Below are 11368 nucleotides of genomic sequence, written 5' to 3'. Positions count from 1 at the left end.
CACATATTTCACTTCTCGATTCAAAACCGGGACAGTTGTCTGTGCCGAATGATTTTCTCGGGACACGAAGACATTAATGTGAAAACTAGGACTGCCCCGGCAAAACCAAGACGTCTGGTCAACCTATGCTTATTACTGCTGTGGATGCAAATGGAGACACATCAAAGGTAGAAAAGTTAGGCATGCTGTTAAAAGGTGAGCAACGTACCACAAATGTCTTACTGTAGCTATCATAGTAAGAATAGCGTTTTATTCGTGGAAAAATATCTAGACAGTGTAATAAAGAGAATATCACCACTAGCAAAATATATGACTCCAAACAAATACAAACGCGATGATTGATCAGAATCCGTAGCTCACGTACACTAGTGTTGTTACGCTCTTGGAAGTAGGTCCTAATTATGTAACAAGAATTTCGCGTGCCATATGTAATTAAAAACATGAAGACGTGCATTATTCATAAAAAATGATGATGCAGTTTACAATTACGACATGTAGATAGTTCAAACGGAACGAGAAAAAAAATTGACTCAGGCGTGACTTCAAACAGCGAACCATGTGCTGCAGTAGGTCACCACACTATTACACTGCCGATTCCGCTGTACATAAGTTGTCTCACCTCACTAACCTGTGGTCTAGACACAATTGCGAGACAGTTCTGAAAGTAAGTTTTATTAACTGCTGGCGAAAAGTAAAGTCAATAGCTTATGAAAAAGCACATCATCGGTACAAAAAAACCGTGTAATATCTTCACATATGTTGTTTCAGAACCCCTAGCAATACTCCTTTTACCAGATATCGACGACCCTTAAAATGAAACTTTAAATGAAACTTTAAAATACTCAAATGTATTAACAGCCATCAAAGTTTTTCTTAATTATGCTTTATTTATGTAATTTTTTATTTAAAAAATCGTGTTCAGTCACAGCCCCTGCACTGTTGTGCATTGAATGTCGCGCTGTTAATACACAGTATGAAAAGGACTGTCGCTGCTTCCTGTTCCGTAGTGAAATACGCTTGTACTGAGAAATAGGTTGTTCTTAACGTTTTTCATAAATTTACAGAGATAACTGGCTTTGGAAATTTCCAATGGACTGTATTACATACAGCTGTAATGCAAATACAAGTTATGTACAGCGGAATCGGCAGTGTAACACTATGGTGACTTACTGCAGCACATGGTTCGCTGTTTGAAGTCTCGCCTGAGTCAATTTCTTTTCTCGTTCAGTTTGAATTACCGACATCTCGTAATTGTAAACATCATCATTTTTTATGAATAACGCACGCCTTCATGTTTTTAATTACACATTGCACACGAAATTCCTGTTTTAATTTCCAACATAAATTCTCAGTTATCGATATTTTATGAAAGTCTGTTAACAAAGGTTTCTTCAATTGTTGTTGCTGTTGCTGTTGTTGTTGTGGTCTTCAGTCCTGAGACTGGTTTGATGCAGCTCTCCATGCTACTATATCCTGTACAAGCTGCTTCATCTCCCAGTACGTACTGCAACCTACATCCTTCTGAATCTGCTTAGTGTATTCATCTCTTGGTTTCCCTCTACGATTTTTACCCTCCACGCAGCCCTCCAATACTAAATTGGTGATCCCTTGACGCCTCAGAACATGCCCTACCAACCGATCCCTTCTTCTAGTCAAGTTGTGCCACAAACTCCTCTTCTCCCTAATCCTATTCAATACCTTCTCATTAGTTACGTGATCCACCTACCTAATCTTCAACATTCTTCTGTAGCACCACATTTCGAAAGCTTCTATTCTCTTCTTGTCCAAACTATTTATTGTCCATGTTTCACTTCCATTCATGGCTACACTATATACAAATACTTTCAGAAACGACTTCCTGACACTTAAATCTATACTCGATGTTAACAAATTTCTCTTCTTCAGAAACGCTTTCCTTGCCATTGCCAGTCTACATTTTATATCCTCTCTACTTCTACCATCATCAGTTATTTTGCTCCCCAAATAGCAAACCTCCTTTACTACTTGAAGTGTCTCATTTCCTAATCTAATTCCCTCAGCATCACCCGAGATAACTCGACTACATTCCATTATCCTCGTTTTGCTTTTGTTGATGTTCATCTTATATCCTCCTTTCAAGACACTGTCCATTCCGTTCAACTGCTTTTCCAAATCCTTTGCTGTCTCTGACAGAATTACAATGTCATCGGCGATTCTTAAAGTTTTAATTTCTTCTCTACATCTGCATCTACATCTACATCCATACTCCGCAAGCCACCTGACGGTGTGTGGCGGAGGGTACCCTGAGTACCTCTATCGGTTCTCCCTTCTATTCCAGTCTCGTATTGTTCGTGGAAAGAAGGATTGTCGGTATGCTTCTGTGTGGGCTCTAATCTCTCTGATTTTATCCTCATGGTCTCTTCGCGAGATATACGTAGGAGGGAGCAATATACTGCTTGACTCTTCGGTGAAGGTATGTTCTCGAAACTTTAACAAAAGCCCGTATCGAGCTACTGAGCGTCTCTCCTGCAGAGTCTTCCACTGGAGTTTATCTATCTTACTGATCCTGTAACGAAGCGTGCTGCTCTCCGTTGGATCTTCTCTATCTCTTCTATCAACCCTATCTGGTACGGATCCCACACTGCTGAGCAGTATTCAAGCAGTGGGCGAACAAGCGTACTGTAACCTACTTCCTTTGTTTTCGGATTGTATTTCCTTAGGATTCTTCCAATGAATCTCAGTCTGGCATCTGCTTTACCGACGATCAACTTTAAATGATCATTCCATTTTAAATCACTCCTAATGAGTACTCCCAGATAATTTATGGAATTAACTGCTTCCAGTTGCTGGCCTGATATTTTGTAGCTAAATGATAAGGGATCTATCTTTCTATGTATTCGCAGCACATTACACTTGTCTACATTGAGATTCAATTGCCATTCCCTGCACCATGCGTCAATTCGCTGCAGATCCTCCTGCATTTCAGTACAATTTTCCATTGTTACATCCTCTCGATATACCACAGCATCATCTGCAGAAAGACTCAGTGAACTTCCGATGTCATCCACCAGGTCATTTATGTATATTGTGAATAGCAACAGTCCTATGACGCTCCCCTGCGGCACACCTGAAATCACTCTTACTTCGGAAGACTTCTCTCCATTGAGAATGACATGCTGCGTTCTGTTATCTAGGAACTCCTCAATCCAATCACACAATTAGTCTGATAGTCCAAATGCTCTTACTTTGTTCATTAAACGACTGTGGTGAACTGTATCGAACGCCTTGCGGTAGTCAAGAAACACGGCATCTACCTGTGAACCCGTGTCTATGGCCCTCTGTGTCTTGTGGACGAATAGCGCGAGCTGGGTTTCACACGATCGTCTTTTTCGAAACCCATGCTGATTCCTGCAGACTAGATTTCTAGTCTCCAGAAAAGTCATTATACTCGAACATAATACGTGTTCCAAAACTCTACAACTGATCAACGTTAGAGATATAGGTCTATAGTTCTGCACATCTGTTCGACGTCCCTTCTTGAAAACGGGGAAGACCTGTGCCCTTTTCCAATCCTTTGGAACGCTACGCTCTTCTAGAGACCTACGGTACACCGCTGCAAGAAAGGGGGCAAGTTCTCTCGCGTACTCTGTGTAAAATCGAACTGGTATCCCATCAGGTCCAGCGGCCTTTCCTCTTTTGAGCGATTTTAATTGTTTCTCTATCCCTCTGTCATCAATTTAAAATCTACCATTTTCTCATCTGTGCGACAATCTATAGAAGGAACTTGTGGTGTCACCGCCAGACACCACACTTGCTAGATGGTAGCTTAAATCGGCCGCGGTCCCATTTAGTACATGTCGGACCCGCGTGTCGCCACTGTGTGATCGCAGACCGAGCGCCACCACAAGGCAGGTCTCGAGAGACGAAATAGCACTCGCCCCAGTTGTACGACGACTTTGCTAGCGACTACACTGACGAAGCCTTTTCTCTCATTTGCCGAGAGACAGTTAGAATAGCCTTCAGCTAAGTCCATGGCTACGACCTAGCAAGGCGCCATTTGTAACATTGCATGTACCTCAAGATAGAGTCTCACTTGTATCACCAAGAACGTTGTAAACCAATGAAGATATAAAAGTTAAGTGTTCTAGTAGATACATACTTTTCTTTATATCATTAATAAGTATCCCGTTTCAGACCTCTATCTAGCCTCCTTGAAATACGCGTGCCTTTCGGCTACTTCAGTGTGGCGTAGCTGTCTTGTTACGCCACAACAGAACTACAGTGCAGTCTTCCTCTGTGAAACAGCTTTGGAAAAAGACATTTAGTATTTCGGCCTTTAGTCTGTCATTCTCTGTTTCAGTACCATTTTGGTCATTTTGTTTTGATCCACTTACCGCTTTGACATAAGACCAAAATTTATTAGGATTTTCTGCCAAGTCAGTACATAGAACTTTACTTTCGAATTCATTGAACGCCTCTCGCATAGCCCTCCTCACACTACATTTCGCTTCGCGTAATTTTTGTTTGTCTGCAAGGCTTTGGCTATGTTTATGTTTGCTGTGAAGTTCCCTTTGCTTCCGCAGCAGTTTTCTATCTCGGTTGTTGTACCACGTTGGCTCTTTTCCATCTCTTACGATCTTGCTTGGCATATACTCATCTAACGCATATTGTACGATGGTTTTGAACTTCGTTCACTGATCCTCAATACTATCTGGACTTGAGACAAAACTTTTGTGTTGAGCCGTCAGGTACTCTGTAATCTGCTTTTTGTCACTTTTGCTATACAGAAAAATCTTCCTACCTTTTTTAATATTTCTATTTACGGCTGAAATCATCGATGCCGTAACCGCTTTATGATCGCTGATTCCCTGTTCTGCGTTAACTGTTTCAAATAGTTCGGGTCCGTTTGTCACCAGAAGGTCTAATATGTTATCGCCACGAGTCGGTTCTCTGTTTAACTGCTCCAGGTAGTTTTCAGATAAAGCACTTAAAAAAATTTCACTGGATTCTTTGTCCCTGCCACCCGTTATGAACGTTTGAGTCTCCCAGTCTATAACCGGCAAATTAAAATCTTCACCCAAAACTATAACATGGTGGGGAAATCTACTCGAAATATTTTCCAAATTATCCTTCAGGTGCTCAGCCACAACAGCTGCTGAGCCCGGGGGCCTATAGAGACATCCAATTACCATGTCTGAGCCTGCTTTAACCGTGACCTTCACCCAAATCATTTCACATTTGTTCTCCATGGATTTTAATACCTACTCCAAATTTTTCTTTTGTTTCCTTTATTGCTTGCTCAATGTACAGATTGAATAACATCGGGGAGGGGCTACAACCCTGTCTCACTCCCATCCCAACCACTGCTTCCCTTTCATGTCCCTCGACTCTTACAACTGCCAACCGCTTTCTGTACAAATTGTAAATAGCCTTTCGCTCCCTGTATCTTACCCCTGCCACCTTCAGAATTTGAAAGAGCGTATTCCAGGCAACATTGAAAAGCTTTCTCTAAGTCTTCAAATGCTAGAAACGTAGGTTTGCCTTTCTTAATCTAGCTTCTAAGATAAGCCGTAGGGTCAGTATTGTCTCACGTGTTCCAATATTTCTATGGAATCCGAACTGATCTTCCCCGACGTCGCCTTCTACCAGTTGTTCCATTCGTCTGTAAAGAATTCGAGTTAGTATTTTGCAGCCGTGACTTATTAAACTGATAGTTCGATAATTTTCACATCTGTCAAGACCTGCTTTCTTCGGGATTAGAGTTATTATATTCTTCTTGAAGTCTGAGCATATTTCGCCTGTCTCATACATTTTGCTCACCAGATGATAGAGTTTTTTCAGGACTGGCTCTCCCAAGATTGTCAGTAGTTCTAATGGAATATTGTGTACTCCCGGGGCCTTGTTTCGACCTAGGTCTTTCAGTGCTCTGTCAAACTCTCCACGCAGTATCCTATATCCTATTTCATCATCTACATCCTCTTCCAGTACATCGCCCTTGTATAGATCCTCTATATACTCCTTCCACCTTTCTGCTTTCCCTTCTTTGCTTAGAACTGGGTTTCCATCTGAGCTCTTGATACTCATACAAGTGGTTCACGTTTCTCCAAAGGTCTCTTTAATTTTCCTGTAGGCAGTATCTATCTTACCCCTAGTGAGATAAGCCTCTACATCCTTACATTTGTCCTCTAGTCATCCCTGCTTTGCCACTTACCTCTTCTCGTCGATCTCATTTTTGAGACGTTTGTATTCCTTTTTGCCTGCTTCATTTACTGCATTTTTATATTTTCTGCTTTCATCAATTAAATTCAACATTTCTTCTGTTACCTAAGGATATCTACTGGCCCTCGCCTTTTTACCTATTTGATCCTCTGCTGCCTTGACTACTTCATCCCTCAGAGCTACCTATTCTTTTCCTACTGTATATCTTTCCCCCATTCTTGTCAATTGCTCCCTTATGCTCTCCCTGAATCTCTGTACAACCTCTGGTTCTTTTAGTTTATCCAGGTCCCATCTCCTTAAATTCCCACCTTTTTGTAGTTTCTTCAGTTTTAATCTACAGTTCATAACCAATAGATTGTGGTCAGAGTCCACATCTGCCCCTGGAAATGCCTTACAATTTAAAACCTGGTTCCTAAATCTCTGTCTTACCATTATATAATCTATCTGGTACCTTCTAGGATCTTCAGGCTTCTTCCATGTATACAACCTTCTTTTATGATTCTTGAACCAAGTTTTAGCTATGATTAAGTTATGCTCTGTGCAAAATTCTACCAGACGGCTTCCTCTTTCAGTTCTTACCCCCAATCCATATTCACGTACTACGTTTCCTTCTCTTCCTTTTCCTACTATCGAATTCCAGTCACCCGTGAATATTAAATTTTCGTCTCCTTTCACTAGCTGAATAATTTCTTTTATTTCATAATACATTTCTTCAATTTCTTCGTCACCTGCAGATCTGGTTGGCATATAAACTAGCACTACTGTAGTAATCGTGGGCTTCGTGCCTATCTTGGCCTTAATAAGGCATTCACTATGCTGTTTGTAGTAGCTTACCTGCACTGCTATTTTTTAATTCATTATTAAACCTACTCCTGCATTACACCTAATTGATTTTGTATTTATAACCCTGTATTCACCTGACCAAAGTTCCTCCTGCCATCGAATTTCGGTAATTCCCGCTACATCTAACTTTAACCTATCCATTTCCCTTTTTAAATGTTCTAACCTACCTGCCCGATTAAGGGATCTGACATTCCATGCTGCGATCCATAGAATGCCATTTTTCTTTCTCCTGATAACGACGTCCTCTTGAGTAGTCTCCGCCCGGAGATCCGAATGGGGGACTATTTTACCTCTGGAATATTTTACCCAAGAGGACGCCATCATCATTTAACCATACAGTAAAGCTACATTAAGAAAACATAACAATTTAATTTTCAAGCCAAAAATAAAAAACCAAATACTCTTTATATGGACTGTGTTCATCGTTTTATACCATAGATGTAGATAAGTGTCATAGAAACAAGGAAAACAATCATTTTCACAGCATGGAGCACACCATATAAATCCTGCGTTTTTACATTTGCCACTGTACCATTACAATATGAAACCAACAGAAATGATCTGGAGTCAAGGGATTTGGCCCGAGAAATAACAAGACTGTTAAGCTGCCAGACGTGCTGGACCTAAGGCATGCAGCTGTTTCATGTCACTGCCGAACGTTGGCGGAATATAGAATGACACGTCATAAAAGAAGAGAAAATGCAGCGTCTGGGTGGCTTCATGGATTCTGTTGTTGATCGACTCGTTATCAACGTAGCAGGTGACAGTTCCAGTACTGAAATGTATTTCTCGGATTCGGATAAGGAAGGAGCTAAGGGAATACCCGACGACTGACTGTAATTAATACCTTCAGTGGCTTCAGTATTCAACGTATGCTGAAATCCCTGCAGTATACTTTCGCATGAACATGGCTCACTCAGAAAAATTACGCTGTGTTTAAGTTAGAAATTTTCATCACTCTTGTTTGTTATTGTAATACTACGTCAAGTGAGAACGGAAGCGTTTTATCCTTTCCATCTGGTCTCCTAAGAAGCGCGCGGTAGTGCCGGAGTTTTGCCGAATGTTATTTCATTCTCTTTAAAAATTCTCTTTAAAATTCTCTTTAAAATTCGAAGCTATATTGTATCTTTGCCCCTCTCTTTTTACGTCTGAATTGAAACTGCTCACGTCATTGCAGGCTAGTTGGACCGCTGGTTGGCCAGTGCTGTTCAAGCTTATTGCGCCAATATAGCTGTTGTCCCGCACATTATCGCTCAATCTGTGTGCGTGTAATACAGTATAAACCGTATCTTTATGATCATACTTGACTGTACTGGTCGCAACTTGGCTTCCGCTCCACGTGAAACGAAATTCAATGACATTCAAGCAAACGCGGAAGAATACACGGCATAATGTTTACATCAGGTTTATTCTTATGTTGAACAGAGTATAGTTATGCAGACACGTTCGCCTTTGTAGCCACTGTGGTCAGCGTGGCTGTCTCCCATGTGGAGGATTTGGATGCGATTCCTGGTACTGCCAGAGATTTTTCCTTGTTGGGGAACTGGAACAGCGTGCATTCAGCCGCGTGATGCCAACTGAGGAGCTATTCTTCTAAACCGACAACAGCCCGGACTGTGGCGCGCTCAATCCCATCCCTCCACACCGCATTCACATGACGTCATTGGCTGATAGATGACAGACGGTCGGTCGGCCCAATTGTCCCGTCTGTGGCCAGAACGGCGATGCTCAAGGTGACACTTTGACGTGGGAGTTTTAATGGGGGACAGTCTTTTTCAGCTATTGTTGCGTAAGATTCCTGTAGATGTCACCTCTGAACTACCACGTCCACAACACTGCTAACCTCAGCAATCACTTGCGCGTAGCAGGTAGCGAATACTTTTTGTACTCTGATTTGCTTTCTGTTATGTATTTCTCGTTGATTTCTTTTCTCACTCTGAAATGAGTGAATACACTTAATCTTGGCCCGTGGTAGGTTTCAAGTACGTGTCTCACAAGACCAGAAGGAACAGGCGATCCTTCGCGTGGTGATCAGGGCCTGATCGCGGAGATTAGTTAGATTTCTACCACATTATGTCTTTCCGAGGAGCAAAGAACACGGACGTAGGCTGCCAGTCCTGCAAAAGAGAGACGGTACCTCTTCTCCCCCTTCCGCTCCTCACCTCTCGGTCGGTGTATGTTCACGTTTGCTTCACTCACGGCAGAATGGCAGACTGTCAATATATAATGTCTGCACTCTGGACGTTTAGTTATGAGAAAAGTAGTAGCTCAGTTCGACATTGAGATAATATGTTTTCAGTCAATCCATTGAATGTAGCCGACCTGGGTTGGCCGAGCGGTTCTAGGCGCTACACTCTGGAATCGTGCGACCGCTACGGTCGCAGGTTCGAATCCTGCCTCGGGCATGGGTGTGTGTGATGTCCTTAAGTTACTTAGGTTTAAGCAGTTCTAAGTTCTAGGGGACTGATGAACTCAGAAGTTAAGTCCCATAGTGGAGGAAGAGGAGCTTAGTGTTTAACGTCCCGTCGACAACGAGGTCATTAGAGACGGAGCGCAAGCTCGGGTGAGGGAAGGATGGGGAAGGAAATCGGCCGTGCCCTTTCAAAGGAACCATCCCGGCATTTGCCTGAAGCGATTTAGGGAAATCACGGAAAACCTAAATCAGGATGGCCGGAGACGGGATTGAACCGTCGTCCTCCCGAATGCGAGTCCAGTGTTAAGTCCCATAGTGCTCAGAGCCATTTGAACCATTTGAACCATTGAATGTAAACACATGACGACAACTGTTAATCGGGATACAGAATTTATATTCATTTCCTCTATATTACACATGCTTCCAAACTATTGCGCTTGTTTCAAAATAGTTACAATGAGAATCTATACTGGTACTACTAGAATCCACGCTGTGAAGAATCTACATCTACATATAAAGAGTGTGTCACAATTCCCGTTATTGTCTTACAGAGGACTTAGACAAAGTATTAATGAGTAACCTATGTCCTATTTAGATATTACACTGAAGACCCAAGGAATCTGGTGTAGGCATTCGTATTCGAATACAGACAGATATATGTAAAGAGGCACAATACGGCGGTGCAGTCAGCAACGCCTATATGAGACAACAAGTGTCTGGCGCAGTTGTTAGGTCAGTTACTGCTACCACAATGGCAGGTTATCAAGATTTAAGTTAGTTTGAAAATGATGATATAGTCGGCGCACGAGCGGCGGGACACAGCATCTCCGAGGTAGCGATGAAGTGGGGATTTTTCCGTACGATCATTTCACAAATGTACCATGAATATCAGAAATCCGGTAAAACATTTAATTTCCGACATCGCTGCGTCCGGAAAAAGATCCTGCAAGAATGAGACCAACGACGACTGAAGAGAATCATTCAACGTGACAGAAGTGCAGCCCTTCAGCAAATTGCTACAGATTTCAGTGCTGGGACATAAACAAGTGTCAGTGTACGAACCATTCAACGAAACGTTATCGACATGGGCTTTCGCAATCGAAGGCCCATTCGTGTACCATTGATGGCTGCACGACACAAGGCTTTACGACTCGCCTGGGCCCGTCAACACAAACATTGGACTGTTGATAACTGGAGACATATTGTCTGGTCGGACGAGTCTCGTTTCAAATTATACCGAGCGGATGGACATGTACGGGTTTGGAGGCAGCCTCATAACTCCATGGACCTGCATGTCAGCAGAGGATTGTTGAAACTGGTGGAGGCTATGTGATGGTGTGGGTCGTGTGCAGTTAGAGTGATATGGGGCCCATGATACGTCTAGATACTACTCTGACAGGTGACACGTACGTAAGCATCTTGTCTGATCACCTGCATCAATTTATGTCCATTGTGCATTCCGACGGACTCGGGCAGCTCCACCAGGACAATGCGACACCTCATACGTCCAGAATTGCTACAGAGTGGCTCCAGGAACACTCTTTTGAGTTTAAACACTTCCTCTGGCCAGCAGACTTCCTAGACATGAACATTATTGAGCATATCTGGAATGCCTTGCCAGGTGCTGTTCAGAAGAGATCTCCACCCGCTCGTACTCTTACGGATTTATGGACAGTGCTGCAGGATTCATGGTGTCAATTCCCTCCAGCACTACTTCAGACAGTTGAGTCCATGCCACGTCTTGTTGTGGCATTTCTGCGTGCTCACGGGGGTCCTACACGATATTAGGCATTCGTAGCAGTTTCTTTGGCTCTTCAGTGTATATATGTGTGATGATCGGATCGCTTTCAAACCTTCCGCTTCACGGTACTGTATGAACACAAAATGAGAAGAGGGTCGCGTCGGCTTTCCCTT

This window comes from Schistocerca serialis, chromosome 6 (genome assembly GCF_023864345.2).
Source record: "Schistocerca serialis cubense isolate TAMUIC-IGC-003099 chromosome 6, iqSchSeri2.2, whole genome shotgun sequence".
In the NCBI taxonomy this organism is placed as follows: Eukaryota; Metazoa; Arthropoda; class Insecta; order Orthoptera; family Acrididae; genus Schistocerca; species Schistocerca serialis.
Note: the sequence above shows the minus strand (reverse complement) of the source record.